At 41.1% G+C, this 16868-nt stretch overlaps 1 protein-coding gene across 3 annotated transcripts in view; it reads left to right on the top strand.

The window, feature by feature from the left end:
• RAP1A (RAP1A, member of RAS oncogene family) overlaps positions 1-16868 on the top strand; it is a 155957-nt gene that overhangs the window by 37061 nt on the left and 102028 nt on the right. The window lies entirely within an intron of this gene.

The following is a 16868-nucleotide window of genomic DNA, read 5'->3' as shown; positions in this document are numbered from 1 at the left end:
GGAGGGGCTTCCTTGGGAATGATCAGGCAGCTCAACCCTGAATGCCAGAACTGAAAATGCATGAATTTAAGGTTTGATTTGATCTGCATATATTAGCATGAGGGCAGATGGTCTCTAGGCTGTGATCAAATCCTTTCTCACTGGACACATCTTCTGTCTGGTTAGCTTCATATGACTATACAAAATTGTATTTTAAAAACTGCATCCCATAATTTAGGATGCCAGATTTGTTCTGTACCCTTTCTAGGGCTAGGGGCCTGTAGAAATTGAGAGGTTGGGGTCTAGGGCCAATACTGTCATATGTATCTTGGGTTCTGCTGTGGAATTTGGAAGAATTCCTGGGCCATGTGGTATTAACCATTCAGTTGCTCTTCTAGCATTGCTCTGTATCTTGACTTTTGTGACATTGTGGGGGACACTGATTGTTTGTGTGGTATACCTGCCCTCCTTCATTTCAGCACACTAATACATAGATCAATGCTGGGTGGGGGCCTGGTCCAGCTATAATACTCCTTCTCTAATGTTTACAGATTTGATGTTCATGGCATTTAATGGAAATGATATGCAAACTGTTGCTATTTGGGGGGGATGGGGGTGGGGTAGCTATGTTGGTCTGAAGCAGCAGAAGAAAGTTTGAGTGGCACTTTAAGACCAATAAAGTTTTATTCATGGTATAAGCTTTTGTGGGGTCCTCCCTTTTACAGTATTGGAAGACAGATACAGCAAAACTCCCTACCTGGAAGGTCTCTGCTCCTGTCCGCTAAGAGAGGTTGAAACCATAGAGCCCATGCTTTTAACTGCCCATTCTATAAAGAAGCATGTGGCAAGATTATTACTTTAGTGTCTGACAAAATCTCTGGTCTCATAGAAAAAGTTAGACTTGATTATCTTCTGTGACATGAATGCTGAGATTACTCATCAAGTAGCTAGATTCTCTTTGGTGATTTTTAGGTCTTGGAAATTGTACTGTAATTGGATCTTAATTTAAAATTGTTTTATTTGATTTATTATATGCCTTGAATTTTTTTTAATGTAAATGTGTTGTATGATTGGTCAAATGATCGTAAAAAAGAATGACTGACTGGCTTTTGTGTGCAAGCACATTCACTTTGTCAGATACATTGAAACAGTTTCCTCAAGCTTTACTTATACCCTCCTATACCTAAGACTTGAAGAAACTATTTCAATGTATCTGACAAAGTGTGCTTGCACATGAAAGCTTATACCCAGAATTAAACTTTGTTGGTTTTATAGATGCCACTGGACTCAAAGTTTGTTGTACTATTTTTTTGTGTGAGCCCAAGTTACCTTAGTGCGTGACTAGTAGTGTCCCAACAGAATGGTGATAATTGAATGCAAAATGTTTACTTTCTTCCATGCATAGTATTTCAGTCATGGTGTCCTTATGTGTTCTGGCCTGCATCAGCAATTATGGTGAGACTTACAAGAGAAAGCTGGTCTCAGGCCTGGCTTGTGAAGCTACAATGTGCTACAATGTAGCTGCCCTGAGCCTGCCTTTCGTGGGGGAGGGCGGGATATAAAAATAAATTTTATTATTATTATTAGGGTAGAGGGAGGATATCATATCCTTGGGCTAGTATATCATAATGTCATCATTTATTCCTGGATAGAATCTTTCTGATATTATTTTTACTGTTATTCTATTATCAATACTTTTCCCCAAACAAAAGACTTTATTGCATAGTCTTCAAGGAGCAGTCACAAACTCTTCATCTGACTTCTATCATCTACAGACTGCATGAAGAAGGGTCAGTATGGTTCAGTGTTTGCTAGTTTTTTGTGTTTCAGCTACAGGAAGTAGCAAAATATTTTGGAACAGGAAAATGGTGAAAACCTCTTTTTAGGCAGAAGCTTAATGTATAACAGAGTTATAGTTGTATAAATATTTGTTCTTTTCTTCATTTAGGTTCTTAGCATATAATTGGAGTAATATACATGGATTTGGCTTCTTTGCCTGGTAATCATGTAGAGTCTTGTCTGTCTTGCATTGGGTCCCTCTTGCTCAGTTATGTGGTCTTCTGTTTGTCTTGTCACTTAAATTTATTTATTAAATAGTATTTTTAAAATCCCATTCTTCTCCCTAGAAGATCAGGACAACATATATACTGGCAGTGGTGTCCCCTCTTCCATTTTATCTGTGTGACAGCCCTGTGGAATAGATCTAGGTTGAGAAAATGTCAAGATAATTCAGTGAGTTTCATGGTGAGTGGGTGTTTGAACCTAGGCTCCCCATAAATATAGACTACTCTTGTTTAGTATGTTGTTGCAAGTTGTGGTAGCTTGGACTAAAGCACATAAGTTTTAAAAATATAAGCCTGATCTGTAATTTACCAGGTTCATGTGACGTTCCAGAGAAAGCAAGTTTAGCACACTGGTTCTCATCCTGTAGTTCTCAAGAGTATAATATTGTGCAAGCTCACAGAATTACGTTGTACAGCTGATTAGTACTGAGCTTCCTGAATCTATGTATCTAATAATAGATTCTTTCAGTTTTTCCCAACCCACAGTCTTCCCAGAAGAGGTTTGTCAAGGACTCTTAATACTGAAGATCTCTCTAGCTTTCTTGTCACCTGCTCTTGGTCACCCTCTGATTAGCATTTCCTCTTGATTTCTAAGTAGCTTTGTTGGCTGTTGTGGAGTAAGAATTTAAGTGGCAAACCTCTCCACTTTGTCTCTAGAATTGGAAATTTCCCCATCTTATAAGGCTGGTATGTAGCACATATAGGTGCAGTTGTTTGCAGTTTGTTGTTTCAGTTGCTGACAGTTTCGTAAGAACATAAGAGAAGCCATGTTGGATCAGGCCAACGGCCCATCCAGTCCAACACTCTGTGTCACACAGTGGCCAAAAAACCCAGGTGCCATCAGGAGGTTCATCAGTGGGGCCAGGGCATTACAAGTTCTCACACTATTGCCCCTCCCAAGCACCAGGAATACAGAACTTCACTGCCCCAGACAGAGAGTTCCAACAATACACTGTGGCTAATAGCCACTGATGGACTTCTCCATGTTGTTTCTCCAGCTGTAGATCTTGTTACATTCTTGTGGGTGCACTAATGATCCTTGAACTCCATGAAGAGAGGGTGTTGTAGTATGTAGTATATCTGGTGAGTTGTTCTGATGCTAAAAGAACAGGCATGGAAAAGCCACTTGAAGTATCATGCTAGTTCATGCATTAGTTCTCACAGGACATCTGTAGAGCCTGCTGCCATTCTCAGTTTCATTGTCTGCTCTTAATTTTACTACTACGGGGGCATATTAGGGTGGCTTCACACTCACAGGGCAGATCTGCTTGTGTGTTTCCTGCAACAGTCAAGTAAATTGTTTGTTGATGCATCTACTACATCTTTTTTTTTATACTTAGACATATGTTGAAGAACCTGATCCAGTTAAGGTTCACACTTGCAGTACTCAAGTATGTAAAAACATAGGCATGTGGATAATGTTGGTGTAACTGCAGCCTTCTGTGTTTCATACATAATGTCTGTTGCCACTATGAAAGCTTCAGAGAAGATAAGGGAAAGCTTTCCGGAGTATGGGCAGGAGGATGCTGTTGCAGCCATCATGCTTGTGGGATTCCTAGAAGCATCTGGTTGGTCACTATATGGCTTTACATGTGTTCTGACATTCTGTTTTGTGAGCAGTAGACTCTGCAAAAGCAGGAAAGAGAATGTTTTGTCTGGGAGGAGCTGTAATTCAATGGTATATTACCTGCTTTGCATTCTGATGGCTCTGGTTTCTAGTCCTAATAAATCAATATTGAATAGAAGATATTGGGGAAAGACCTCTTTCTGATTGTAGCTCTGTGGAACCTTTGGCAGTCAAAATAGACAATAGTGAACTATATGGACTCTGTTAAAGCTGCTTCTTATGCTGACCTAAGTACATTTCATGGTCTGTATTAAAGTAATTAGTTGAAGCTTTATTCTGTTTAATCATTGTACAAGTACTGAATGGCAATAGAAACATTTGGACCAATTTCGCACTCACGCTTACATCATCACTCTCACATCCATCTTCTCAGCACGGCGTCCTCTCGATTTCCCACTATATATGCCGGGGCTGCAGCAAACATAGCGGTTTTCACGCAGCAAACGGAAACTGTTAAAAACCTGTTTCTGTTTGCTGCGCGAAAACTGCAGTGTTTGGTGCAGCCCCGCCGCAAATAGTGGGAAATCGGGAGGACGCTGTGCTGAGAAGATGGACATGAGAGCAGCATAAGGTGAGTGCGAAATCGGCCTTGGTCTAATTCTGGGATAGGGTTACTGTGAATGTAGCAGGTTTGATTTGCATGTCTGAAGTTGTGAGAAAGCTTAAATAAAGTCTGTCTGAGCAAGGAAACAGGACATCCATCAGGTAGCATTGCTCATGTTGAAGTGCAGTCATGTGAGAAGGTATTTTTAAAAGGGCTCTTCTGGATTGGGTCAGTGATCCATCTAGTTCAGCTTTTTATTTTCCACAGTGGCCAACAAGGTGCCCTGGAAGACCCACAAGCAGAATACAAAGACCATAGTCCTCCACCCTGCTGCTATCCTTTAGCAGCAGATGATCAATGAGGAACCACTTTTGAACATATGGGTCCCAGTAGGCCGTAAGATGAAGACTTTGTTTGGAACACTGTGTACAGTTCAGGCAAAAAAGGACTTAGGGCCTGTTCACACAGTGTGTTGAGTCCATGTTAAACTGATCCGGTTCTGTTCCAAATATCTTTGTTCCGGATATTATTTATCAGACTGCCATACTGCAATTCAAATCACTCCATGGTAAAACCATCTTCTGCTGTCCACATGACGGCACCATGCAGTTCTTTTGTTTCGTCCACTATTATGCGCATAAGAGCATAATGTGCATGAACATATGCGCAAATGCGCATAGGTTAAAATTATGTGGTTATGCGCATATCACTAAGTAGTAAAAAAAATGGCGACCATAAACCAGATGTCTGAGGCTCCTTTTGCTCTGGGACAGACTTCAGACATCCAGAAGTTGGTTAATATTGCAGCAGAACTATCCAGATGGAAAAAACTACGAGGTGAAACCGGACAACTCAGAAAACACCACAGTGGAGCAGGTAACAAAATAATCTGGTTTGGAGAAGGATTAGAGGGGGGCGACAACGATTGACTACCGAGAGGCAAATGTTGCTGTTTGATCAGCCACTTTTAATCTGGTAGGAAACAGCAGCGACAACTGATTAAACTGTGCATCTGAACAGGCCCATAGAATCATAGAGTTGGAAGGGACCCCCAGGGTCATCTTGTCCAACCCCCTGCACAATGCAGGAAATTCACAAATATACCCCCCCTCCCCAAAAAACCCCCATCCCTAAATGTCTCCTGCTCCATGCCCAGAAGATAAGATGCAAAAACCTCCAGGATCCCTTGCCAATCTGACCTGGAGCAAAATGTGACTGACTGACAGACAGAAAGGAACAGGCAAGATGATTAGGGGGCTGAAGCACCTTCCCTATGAGGAAGGCAGTAGATTCTGGGTCTTTTCAATTTAGAAAAGAGACAACTAAGTGAGGACAAGATAGAGGTTTATAAAATTATGCATGGAGTAGAGAGAGTTGACAAAGAGAAATTTCTCTGTCTCTCCCAAAATACTAGAGGGCATCCAATGAAACTGATAGGCAGTAGATTCAGAATTCATAAAAGAAAATACTGCTTTACATAGAGTGAGACTAAAATGTGGAATTCACTGCCACAGGGTGTACTGATGGCCAAAGGAATAAACAGCTTTAACAGGGGATTAAACATATTCATCGAAGATACATCTATCAGTGGCTAGTAGCTATGGTGACTGAGAGGAACCTCCTCATTCAGAGGCTATCCTCTGAATCCCAGAGCCAGGAGGTCACCTCAGGCTCTCAGCCTCTATGTCCTGTTGTCAGCCCTCCAGAGGAACTGGATGATCACTGTGTAAAATGGGATGCTGGGAATGGGATGCTGGTCTGTTATGTAAGATTTTTGCCAATACTTTGACTGCATCCGGGCAAGATTACAGTAATATGGTGTTGTCTTTGAGGGGGCTGTCCTTGAAAAGTGTTTGGAAACTTCAGTTGGTGCAGAATGCTGCAACTGGGATGTTGATTGGAGTGGGTCATAGGGTCTGTATCACTCCAGTCTTGGCCAATCTGTGCAGCCTCCCAATCTGTTTTCCAGCGCAGTTCAAGGTTAACTTTTAAAGCTGTGTATCAGGGACTAACATATCTGAAGGAGTTCCTAATTCAGGGGCATCAAATATCTGGCCTGCAGACCAGAACTGGTCCACCCTGGGCTTTAATCAGGTCTTTGGCTCTTTTCTTCCCCCTACTCCCCCTCCTGTTCTCACCCTTTGAAGCTCCGGGGCTGCTGAAGTTCACAGCTCCTTCTGCCTTGTCATGGCAGCTGCAGCAGAAAGCTCCTCTGGGCTTGCAAAGAAAATGGGTTTTTCATTAAGGTATCTGTGCCCAGATAGACCTTAATGGAAAATCCATTCCATGTTTTTCTTGCAGCTTTGTGGTGCAATGTGTTTCAGTGGAGTGGATGTTTACTTTCTAGCATTTCTATGGCCAGCTAAAGCAGTTGCTTCCTCTAGTTCTGTCCTTTCAAATAAAGGGTTGATTCTTTGAGCCAGCTTTTCTCTGCTGAGTGGACCTGAGAACTGGTGCCTAGTGAGTACTCTAACCTGGGAACGCATAGCAAAAGGAGAATATTAAACTGGGGAGCCATTGCCAAACTGGGTAGCTGCAGGGGACAGAGAGAGATGGTTGCAGTGCCCAGTCATTTCATGTTTTCCTAGGCTCAGAGCATTTTATATTTTTAGTTTCTGCTGTGATCTGTCTGCTTTTTCTTGATGTTTTATTTTAAAAATTGCATTGCCAAACCCCACTATTCTCCCACCTTTCCATTTTAAACAAAATATTGCAAGAGTTTTAAATATGTTTGTATTTTAAGTAAAAACATTATATCTTTAATTGTGTTTGTGTCCTTTATAAAGGTTATATCTCCGCTTCCTGGCATTACATTTTATGACATGCATGGCCTGGCCCCACAAAGTCCCATTTACGTCAGATCTGGCCCTCATAACAATTGAGTTTGACACCCCTGTCTTAATTTCTTTCAAACCTAGCTGGCTATTGCTGTCATCTTCAGTGTCCTACTTCAGGTGCCCTGCCTTCTAAGATTAGGCTGGTGGCAATTTGGGAGAGGGCCTTCAGTTGTGGAATCGAGGCTGTGGTATTCTCTACCAAGAGAGCTTATTTTTCTGTCATGTGTTTTAATTGTTGTTTTTATGTTTTTGTATGTGTATTTTGCCTTTGAATCAATTGTTTTAATGATGTAGGTTTGGTTTTTTTTTGTTAAAGTGTTTTTAAGAAATGATTTTACTAGATATGTTTTATTCTGTTAGCTGCCTTTGAATAAAGTAAATAGTACTCTCCACAGGACTGCCTTGGAAGACAATTTAGAAATTGCAGTTAGTACAAAATGTTGTGACATGATTGCTGGCTGGTGCTAATCACAAAGATCATGTTTCACCAGTTTTACAACTTAACTAGCCCCTATTTGTTTTTGGGCCCTACTCTGAGTGCTTATTGCTACCTTCAGAGTCCTAAGTGCCCTAGAGCTAGGAGACCTAAAGGACTGCCTCCTCTTATAGTCATTCTTCAGTGCATTCTGTTGACTTGTGTTACTCTTTTTGGTGTGCTATGTTTACTGGAGTATAGGAAATGGGCTATTTGTGCACGTACCTCTGACTACTATGAATATTTTTTGTAGTTATACTTCTGCTAACCTTTCAATGCAGTGACTTGTTGCTTTTGGTTTTTTGTACATTTGTCTTGCTGTTGTGTTTTATTTATTTTTCACCTTGTTTTGCTGGGTTTTTAGTATTCCAGTGTTCTTTGATGATGTTTTTAATACTTGAAAGCTGCCTTGAAAACCAAATTGCACTTAAGAGTTTGTGTGATATAAATGTTTAAAATAACGTGTGTAGATCCTCAGTTTGAACTTTGCTCCAAAATTAATAAGCTTCACCAAGAACTCTTAAATGTTGGCCTTGGTATCTCTTTGAATTTGGAATCTGCAAACTTATGCTTAGCTTACGTGTTTAGTTCTGAAGGAGATGATGAAGCAGAACCAGCACTTAGTAGTGAGTAGAATATCTGACTAGGGTTTGGAAGGCCTGGGTTTGCATTCCTGCTGAGCCGTGAAGCTCACTAGGTGACCTTGGGCCGAGGGTAATATGAAGAAAGGGAGAAACTTGTAAGCAGCCTTGAGCTCTGTGGAAGAGAGGTGGTATTATACTGACTAAATAAATTTGTGAAATCTTAGTCTTTGTTCCCTTACTACCGAAGGCAATGGGAATAGTGATTTTTTTAAAATGTGGCTGGTTTAGTACTAATAAGGTGCTTTTCCACATTTGGTGAACTGCAGGGTAGGATGTAGGACTAGAATCAGGCCTCATTTTGGACAGGAGCTCACAGGAGTAGAGCTCCGGAACGTCAAAATTTTATTGTGCTCTCTCACCCACCCCCCGGATACATGCTTCTGGGCTCCGTTGTTCATACCCCATGTAAGAATTTTGCTGAACTCTTAAGATTTGACAAACTTTTAAATATTTTTCATCACAAAAAATGGGAGAATAACCAAAACATACAAAGCAGACAGATGGAAATCTTCACCATGCCACTGTGGCCACATAGGAGAAAGTAATTTAAAAAGTATGATGGGAGTAAGGTTTTATTATAGCAACTATAACTCAAGAAGCATTTTTAGGTAGATGCTGAGCTGATATAATTTAGTACATCTTCTGGTGATGTCAGGGGTTGTGACATATGCAAATGAGTTATGTAAATGAATTGTGCCAATGAGCTGCAGCACCTCTTTTTCTATTAAATGACTCCTGACTAGAATTATTGTGGGTGTGAAAGAATGGAATCCTGGTGCACACTCTATCCTTGATGTAATGCATAAGTTTATTTGTTGTCTGTTCAGGGCTTTATGAGATTGAGCCCAAAATGACCTAACTCACTTGCGTTAAAGGAAGGGAAAATGAAAGATATGACCATTCTTTGTCCCAAAGGACTAGAAGAGGAAAAAGAAATTTTGCACTGTGTAACATCCTGTGTTGAAAACTTGTAACTCTGTGCAGTGAGAAAACCTACACTACCTATGTATTTTGGCAGCTGAGAATGATATTTAGTCAGATGAGAGTGTACAGAGCAATTCCTTGTGACCTTCTGTTTCCACTGTGCTAGTGCACAGCCCTTCCTGTGTCAAGGTAACTCTATTGTCTTGCTTTATCAGCACAACAAAAAGAGCTGTTTTCTCCCCTCCCCCCCTTTTAAAGGCACACACATACACAGATCTTATGTAGACTGCTATCCTTCCTGTCCCACAGCTCTGTTCATAATTATGAAGTCTCTTTAATATTGAAGTCCATTTATAGAGAACCCTGCAAACTACAGCAACGAAGTTATGTTTATTCTAAGCCAGGGTGTAACATGCTATTTTCAAGCCATGCCTCTGGCTTCCCTTCTGTCTGTTTTGGCATATGGCCCTTGGAACTTCCTGCAAAATATAGACCAACAAAATAAAAGTAAATCCACCCAAAGGAATGCTGAACATTTTGGACCAGGTGAATATTTGTGGGTTAAAGAGCTGGGGGTTGCTCCCTAGAGCTAAAATTAGAAAGTAATACTACTCTGCATGTAGTACTACTCTGCAAGTAATATTACTCATACCTTAGCGGAATAAGATCCTTTAATACAAATAAGCCCTTTCCAAGTGATGCTTTTGGAAGAAAGTAAATGCTTAAGTATTATGTTGCTAGCATTCGAGTGTGAGTATTTTTGTCAAAGCAAAAGCACAGTTCTCCAACCAAGGTAGGCACTTCACTTGGAATTCAGAGAGAACATAAGAATGACCTTACTTGCTTGCATTACTGGATCAGATCAGTGGTCCATTTAGTACAGCATCCCATCACACACAGTGGCCATCCAGTTCCTCTGGAGGGCAACAACAAGGCATAGAGGCTGAAGCCTTCCCCTTATGTTGCCTTCTGGCACTGGGATTCAGAGGGTGACTGCCCCTGAAGATGGAGGTTCTCTTTAGTCACTGGCTAGGAGCCACTGCTTAGACCTATTCTCCATAAATACATTTAATACCCTTTTAAAGCTGTTTATTTCTTTGGCCATCACTACATGCTCTGGGAGTGAATTCCACATTTAAATCAATTGCTGTGTAAATAATTTTTTTCCCTTTTTTCTGTCCTGAATCTATTGCGCATCAGCTACATTGGATGCCCTCTAGTATTTTGGGAGAGGGAGAAAAAATTTCTTTGTCAACTCTCTGTACTCCATGCATAATTTTATAAATCTCATGTCTCCTCATTGTGATCTCTTTTCTGAGCTGAAAAGTCCCAGACTCCAGCCTTTCCTCGTAAGGAAGGTGCTCAAGCCCCCTTATCATTTTGGTTGTCTTCTTTTGTACTTTTTCCAGCTCTGTGATATCCCTTCAGTGTTACAATGACCAGAACGGCACACAGTATTCCAAATGAGGCCACACCTTAGATCTTTGCAGGGGCTTTATGATATTGTCTGCTTTATTTTCAATCCCTTTCCTAATGATCCCAACACAAAATTTGCCTTTTTCATAGCTGCAACACATTGGATTGACACTTCCATTATTTACTCACATCCAAGATCTTTTCTCTCTTTGTCTCAGGAAGTTCAGACCCCATTAGCTTATATCTGAAGTTGGGAATTTTTTTGCTATGGTTATTATAGGGCAGGGGTACCCAACATGGCTCTGGTGAGCACCATAGTGCCTGCCAATACCTTTCCTGCTGCCATGGTGAAGGGTTTTGGTTTTTTTTAACTGTCTTTTTAAAAATTACCCCCACTTCTTCCTTGCAGTTGGGCTTCATCTGTGTGTTTCATATGTCTGCCCTCCATAGCAGCCATTTTGTAGTTGTGGCCACCATTCTGTGGTGCACACAGGCTCAAAAGCGTTGGGGACGCCCTCACCCCATTATAGTGGAATGAAAATTCATGTCTTGTCACTCTGAACCTCTTGAAGGAAAGGAGAATAAAATGAGAGATGCAGAATTTGCCTCCCTAAAGGAAGGGGAGAGCTTATATTATATCTGTGGCTACTAGCAGGTGCTGGGGTGTGGGGTTGTGATTTTTATTTGTCAAAATAAAGAGATGGATAGAGCATGACCTCCAGCACCAGACATGATTTAAAGTGTCCATTATTTCATTAACTGCCATGCCAAACACAGGGAAGAACAGGTGGCATTTTTATGATGATCTCAAGCTGCTTTGATGACCAGATAATAAAAAAGGGTAAGGGTTTTTTTTAAACAAAAAGCTGCATTTTCTCCTACATTGTGGTTCCTAGTAGCATCAGGGTGCTGGTATTTATAAAGAAAATGGCACAGGGGAAGAAGGTCACTCAGTGACAGAGTATCTGCTTTGCATGCAGAAAGTCTCAGGTTCAATCCCCAGCATCTCCTCTTAAAAAAAGGACCAGGCAGCTTGTGATTTGAAAGACCTCTGCCTGAGATCTGGACAGCCGCTGCCATTCTGAATAAACAATACTGACTTCGATGGACCAGATACCTGATTCAGTATATCTTGTGTTCAGTGTGTTCAAAGACTAACCCCCTCTCTACTAGTGCCATGGCCCTGATTCTGCCTCACTACACATGAGTACACATACAGCATGTATTTTTCAGTCTTAATCTGCCGCATCAGATGAAGCTTGGTCTTTGTTAAAACATCATACTTTATTTGAGCAGTTAGTGAAATTAATTATTGCACGCACACATATGTTCTTTTTTCTACTGTCTGGTTGGAACTGCTCTTTCCAGTATTAGGACATAGGCCATTTAGGTCCATGTCATTCTGAGATCTGAGATAAAGGCAGAAGTAATCCTTGTACATCACAAGCCCCCACAAACTTCAGTTCTCTGCAGGACTCAGTGACACTCCTGAATAAAGAGTGGAGTTTCACTTACAACAAACTTTGTTCCCAAATATTGTCCTTCACTTCTCCCCAAAGGACTGAATGACAGTCATTCACTGATACAATAGAAAGTAAAAGGACTGGAGGGTTAGTTTTGGAACTAAATCTGTAGCCTGCTTTGAGTGGCACAAGCTAATAAGAATCAAGCCTGTTCCTATCTGCTCAGTCTCATTCCTAGGTTCTGTCTCTTGGCTATGCTAGGGTGTGACAGAATGTCAGAAACTGGTAAGAAGCACAGTGTTTACCATAATTGTTCCAAGAATGTGGAATGGCTTTCCCAATAAGGTTCAGAGCTGTACTTATCTTCCAGCTTTCAGAGGGGATGTAAACCCTGCCCCTACCTGGTGATTGGTACCATGTTGCTGATTTTACTGTGCTTATATTGCCTTTAATTTGCTTTAGTGTAATTCTGACTGATTTGTTAAGCACTGCCTTGAGCACTGGCGATGACAGGTTTAAATAATAGAATCCATATTTTGTGATTACCACTGGCCATTAGAGAATTCTGAAGATTGTTCTTCTGCAACAGTCACACTTCCAGAATTAATGCTGCTACTAATTTGCAGAAAATGTGCTTTGGATAAAATCTTTTAGGACCCTCCCCCTAAATACAGTGAGCATCCAAACAAAGAAGAAATGCTGCACTGTGGAACCCTGTGATGGAACAACATGCTGTTCCCTATTATATGCTTCAAGTGGAGTATGTGAAATGGCCTCATTCTCATGCTTTAGATGAAGCCTGGGTTGCTGGCTGTATGGAAAACTGGCATTGCAGGATAAATGGAACTCTGTGTTGAGATACACTCATTTGAGGCTATTAGAATCCAGCAAATTGTTGGCTTATATAGGTGGCGAGATGTCTGTAGAAAATGACATCTGCTATGGAATGTGAGACAAGTTGTCAGTCCTATCAACATGTTCTAGTGGCTGGGCCCATATCTGTTTCTAATGCATCTGTGAACTGGTTTGCAACCTTTGCACTTAATCAGGTACTCATATACTAGTAATTACATGGCCCAGTTTTTTTTCCCCTTAAAGGGCTCCCCTCCTACAGCAAGTGTTATTTTCCCACATGTTACAGAAACAGGATATTTCGCCAGTCTTTTGCTAGTAGGGTTCATTCTAATGTGCTGTTAATTCTTGTAGGGAAAGACCATTTAGAGTACCTGAGGTAGGAGAAATGCAATATTTCTCTAACTTCCTTTGCTGAACCAGGTGTTCAGCTGGAGAGAAGGGATATCAAGATTACCTTCCCAGTACCCACCCATTGATGAGTGGGAGTGGGGTGCGTGGGAGTTTCACATGGATACCTGGATCCTTTATAGAAACTTGCAGTCAGCTGAATGTGTCTGGTCTAACCACATTCAGCTTGGGTTTTGTGAATAAACAGTACTATGTTGGGATTACATCTTGCTTGACTGGTTCCTAGCATGCTGTGTTAAAAAAAATGTCAAAAAGGGAATAGCACCCTGCATTCACCAGCTGAACAAAGTTAGAGCCTTGCATAAATGCTTGTGCTGGCCTGGTGCATTGTCGCCAGAGTACAGCTTGAAACATCATTGCATCTGTACTGGGTAGAATCAGTTCTGAAAGCTGCCAGCTGATTTGTACTGTGTCAGGGCTTGGATTCAAAGAACTGCACGTGCCCCATGGGATTTTTATTTTCTTGAACAGCAGTGCCTTTCTTCTCACTCGTGCCAGCCCTAATGCAGCAGAGTTAGATTTGTTTTCTACCTCCATTTTTTTATTTTTTTTTCATATCTCTCAGATGGCAAAAATTTAAGCTATGAGTGCTGCATAAGGTGCAGTAGTTGCAATTTTCTCTGACGTTCTAGGTGTACTTGCAGTTTTTCTTCCAGAAAAGAAAGATATTTATACTCTTAAATTTTGTAATTATGCCAAATAGTACAATTTTATATGTTAATGGAGTTATAACTTATAAATGATGTATTTTATGTTATTGAATCAGTCAATGAAATTTAGGATGAAGTGTTGCTTCTCCCAATATTTCTGAGCTTTCTGGTGGCTTCGAAGTTTCCAGATTTTTTTTTTCATCTCTTGCTTATTATTTTAAGCACTGCAGTGATATGGGATCTTATTCTACTACCATGGCTTGGAGAATTTCTGTCTCTAGAGTTGTATAAATGTCAGATGATGCTTATCTAACATAGGTATGTGCAATGTTTTCTTTCTTATCTCAGTGACAAGGATTGCAGGTTAATGCCAACTCCTTTTTCCAAGTGACTAACGATGCTGTGACAGTGTTGCTTAACCATGTAATATTTCCTTTTTGAGGCTGTTTCTCACATATTCTTTAAGTTCTGAGGTGCCCATCTGAGAGTATTTATTACTTTATAAGGTTTTATACATGCCTTTTTGCCCTCGTCAGGGCCACCAAGGCTGGTAACAGATTTAAAAATACATTTTAAAAAATAATATCTTAAAACAAGAAAAAATGTGCATCATTAAAACAATAAAAACAAAAGGTAAAATACATAAAAATCAAAACATAAGGTAGGAAGGAGGAGCTCCTTGAGAGGAGGAGAGTTGCAGTCTTGGTGCCACAACCAAGGAGGCCCATCCTCAGCTTACTCTTGGCCTAATTTCAGAAGTCAGGGGCCCCTGGAGCCAGGCCTCAGAAGTTTATTGCAGTGGTTAGGTATGTTTGTAAGGAATGAGGTGGTCCTTCAGGGACCCCAAGCTATATAGGGCTTTAAAGGGGAAGAGCAGCACCTTGAATTGTGCCTTGGAACAGATCAGGAGCCTGTGTAGATGGGCCAAGACTGGAGTGATACGGTTGCTATGACCGACTCCAGTCAAGGTCATGGCTTGCAGGATTCTGCACCAGTTTAAGTGTCTGAACACTATTCAAGGGCAGCCTCACATAGAGTGCATGATAGTGATCTACTCTTGATGTAATTCAGGCATGCATCACAATGGCCAAATCTTTACTGCACAAAAAAGACTGCAGCTGGTTAGCCAGTTGAAACTGATAAAAGGCACTCTTGGCCACAGCTGCCACTTGCTTATCCATCAATAAGATGAATCCATCAGTAGAATCAGTCCAAGAGTATCTCCTGACTTGCAGGTCTATTCCTCAAGGAAGTGGGATCCCATGCAGAACGAGTGACACCTTAATCTTGTGTCAGACTTTTTGCCTTCTATTAGGACTTCTGCCTTGTTGGGATTAAGCTTCAGTTTGTTAGCCTGTATGCACTCCAAAACCATCTCCAGGCTATAGTTCAAAGTTTCTGTAGCCTCCCTTCGATCACCTGGAAGTGCGAGATATTTCTGACAACCCACCAGATCTCCAGATGACCCCACTCAGCAGTTTCGTGTAGATGTTGAAAAGCATAGGGGGCAATATATAACTTTGCAGGACCCTAAAGGGCTGATAAGCAGTCTCCACTGCTACATTTTGGAGCTTGCCCTTCAGGTATGTAGGACCAGAACTACTGCACAGTGGTACCTCCCATCCCCTGCCTGGAAATGCAATCCAGAAGGATACCACAGTCAATGGTATTGAAAGCTGCTGAGAGGTCCAGTAGAATTAACAGATTTACACTCCCTCTGTCCACCTCCCAGCATAGTGTGACTAGGGCAGTTTCAGTCCCATAACCAGACATGAAACCAGATTGAAAAGAATCCAAACAACTGAAACAAGAAAAGTTCTCTTAGTTTGTTTTTAAGGGCTTATAGCTTTGCTTATAGTTCCCCTGTGAATACATTCCATACTGATAGACTTGAGCAATCCAAATTTCTGCTTGAGTGCACCCCCCCTTTTTTTGTATGGATGGCTCAAAGTATTTTCCAACTTTAAACTGAGGATGGAAGGCTGAACTAGCTTTTAAAACTTTTGCTAGAACTAGTTTACTTGTTATGGGAATAGTATAGGCAATTAGAATGTGTCATTCCTCCAAAAGTGAGAGCTGTAATAATACTCCTCATACTATATATTTGGCTGTAGGAATAGTAAATGCCTTTTAAAAGGTTGTTTTGGGGTAGCGCTGCTAACTCATAGCATCAGTATAATTAGTCTTGAACTTTGCTGTCATAAAGGTGAGAAAATGATGGTCTGATTATGGTCACGTCTATCCATAAATATTGTAAAAATGATTATATCCTTGTGTGTTTCAGTCTTGTGGGTCTTTTGTTTCCATAGAAACATTTCCTCTCTTAAGTTGCAGTGTGCTATGTTCTAAAAGCAACCCTTGAAAATAGCACTTGCTATTTGTGAATGGAAAGTGAAAATTGTAGCATGTTCTTCAAAGCGTGAAGCTAAGGGAACTGACAAGTTACTGTGTCTTCCCTCACTTGACACTTTTTATGGCTTGCATGCATTGGCATTGTGGTAGACACTCTTGACTTGCTTGTATGCTGCTTTACACCAAAGTACGTTTTTGTAATAATTGAACTGGTTTCCATAATAGCCTTTATAATAAACTGCTAACACTGGTGCAGGGGACATCTGTGAGTCAGAGCTGCTCAGCAGCATGTTCTCCAGTGGTCCCAGGAGTGGGCCAGTCCTCACTCTTGGGATCATAGCTCGTCCTCTTCTATCTCAGGGCTTAACAAACTTGACCCGAAGGGGAGGCGCTTGATCCTCAGAAGTCAGTTTGTTTAGCCCTGCAATCGAAGCAGGACGTGCTTTAGAGCCTTTTGAGGCTCTTGACCCGAAATTTTTTTTTTTTTAAAAAAGGAAAGTAAGTTCAATGATTAATTACCTGATCTCAGTGGCAAAGGAATCTCCTGGCAAGGGAGAAAAGTCCAGCCGCTGTTTTTTCTTCGCGGGAGCAATCCCTCCCGCACTGAAAGAGAGCGCCTGAATAGCCTCAC

Source organism: Heteronotia binoei, chromosome 2 (assembly GCF_032191835.1).
Source record: "Heteronotia binoei isolate CCM8104 ecotype False Entrance Well chromosome 2, APGP_CSIRO_Hbin_v1, whole genome shotgun sequence".
Taxonomy (NCBI): domain Eukaryota; kingdom Metazoa; phylum Chordata; class Lepidosauria; order Squamata; family Gekkonidae; genus Heteronotia; species Heteronotia binoei.
The sequence above is the reverse complement of the archived record's forward strand: the minus strand, read 5'-3'. Positions and strand labels throughout refer to the sequence as shown.